Consider the following 2,376-nt stretch of genomic DNA (forward strand, 5'->3'; position numbering starts at 1 on the left):
ACAGAACCACCACCTTTCCAACACAACTACTCTCATGAACCACCACCTCAATATTCACCATCTCCATATCATTATCAAGATGAACCACCTTCCTATTATGAACCCTCTCTCCCAACCAATGAATCCTCATATCCACCCCAACCTCCAATGGATGACAGACTTCATGTTATTCTTCAAAGGCAAGAAAGGATGAGTAAGAGTGTGCAAAATTTCGCAGCCACCTTTGGCGAGTTAGTAAATATAATAGCTTCCCAATATCTGAGCACTCAAGGAACTCCCATGGCTACATGTGGAGAATCGAAGGAAGAGCAAAGCATGAAGGAGACACTAGAAACTTCGGTGGATAATGAGGAACATGGCTTTGTATTGGAATAAGTGGAGGAAGCCATAATAGTTGCAGAGGAAGAAGTGGTTGAAGACTTAGGAGATGCTGAACCTCCATGGGAAAGTCAAGACATAGAACCTCCTTCCAAGACGGTTGCATTTAATATTAAGGAGGGTGTACAACCTCCAGAGCATATCATAGTTGAAGACTTGGAAGAGGTTGGTCAAGAGATGGAGATTCAAGAAGAAGAAGCACAACCTCCTATGCCTTTGGTAAGTAGTGAAGAAGAGACTGAATTGGAAGAAATCTACCAAGATGAAGAGGTTGAAATTAAAGAAGTTTGCAAAGAGGTGGAAATTGTCAAAGAGTACAAGGGAGTGGAGCTTGGAATCACCTTGCCAAAGTTATTGGAGACCCCTCCCCCTAAGTTGCCATCATCCTTCACAACATTCAAGTGGGTAAAATTCATATCCTTTAGCTTTCTAATTCCACTTGAATATGGGCTACTGGAGACGGATGGTCAACTTAGAGCTCTTTGTAGCATAAAGAGTAAGAGGAAGATGGTCAGTGGTAAGAATTGTCCTGCAAGGTTCATTATGGTTGGAAGCTTTAAGTTTAAACGCAAAGGTTGGTGTAGAGCTCAATTGAATGGGTCTAGGAAGTTGTTTGAACGCTTCAGTGAGAATTCTAAAGCTGAATCACCCGGATGGAATCATGATAATCAACTTGAAGACGGGTGCAAAAGCAAGATTTGGGACCCTAGAATTCATTCTGGCAATCAACACTCTTGGGGCCTTGTAACTTGTTTTAACTTACTTGAAGGCTTTCTGCGCCTAGTTTGGGACCCGGAGGTTACTGGAATCACAAACATTGGTGGAGATTCCTGGATGAGTTCAAGCACAAGCCACCATAACAGGGAGCTCACCAAATGTCCAACTTAAGGGCTTTAACTAAAAGTGCTAGGTGGGAGACAACCCACCATAGTATGATCGTTCCTTTTTCATTTTTATTTAAGTTTTATTTGTTTTCAAGTTTTATTTTATTTTATTGTATTGAACCTGGAGTTTTGCATAACACTCATATTAGCATTGCATTCTGCATTTTTCATGCATAAAAAAAAAACACGCACGCGACGCGGCAGCGTCGCTGACGCGTCCGCGTCACTAGTGCGTTGGGAAGAAAAGAATTGAATAGAGAATCATGCGAGAGCGTGGTTGGAGGCGTGCCCCTGGCACAAATCACCTCACGCGACCGCGTTGCTGACGCGACTGTGTCATATGCGAATAATGGCCTCCTACGCAACCGCGTCACCCACGCGGCCACGTGACCTGAAATCGACGTAAAAAGGGTGTATGGCCGAAAGTTGAGCTGGAATTGGGCTGGACTCGTGCTGGAAGCCCAAGCCCTACCACGCGACCGCGTGCTCCACGCGGCCGCGTCATTTTAAAAGAAAGGCCATCCACGCGATCGCGTGCCCCACGCGATTGCGTCACTCAAAAATTTGGCACTAATATGATTTTGAACAGAGAGTTGTGCAAGTGAGAGGCTGCCCTCGCGCCATTAGCCTAAAACGGGTCACGCAACCGCGTGACCGACGCGACCGCGTCAATCAGTTTAAGCGCAAGTCGTGCGACCGCGTGCCCCACGCAACCGCGTCGCTTGCGCCGCACAGCTTATCCTAATTTGCCAAATATCTTATCTTTTCTTCCCTAATCCTAATTTTTCCTCCCTCTTTTCTTACTTACTTCTTCTTCCCTTCTTTCCCTTCTCATTCTTCTTATCTTTTATTTTATTTTACTTAATTTATTTGAATATTTCATTCATTGCATTTTAATTTAGTATATATATTTTTTATTTTCCTTTCTAAATTTATTATTTTTTTTCTTTGGTGTTGAATTTTCTTATTTCACTGTTGCGTCTTCTCTTGTATTATTTTGGGTGCTTAGTGACTTGTTTTATTCTAGATAGGTAATATTATTTATATCAATGCCAATCTTTGATACCTATATTCCTTTTGCATTGACATGCACTTACATTGTCTTTTATTACCC

This window comes from Arachis hypogaea, chromosome 12 (genome assembly GCF_003086295.3).
Source record: "Arachis hypogaea cultivar Tifrunner chromosome 12, arahy.Tifrunner.gnm2.J5K5, whole genome shotgun sequence".
NCBI classification, from domain to species: domain Eukaryota; kingdom Viridiplantae; phylum Streptophyta; class Magnoliopsida; order Fabales; family Fabaceae; genus Arachis; species Arachis hypogaea.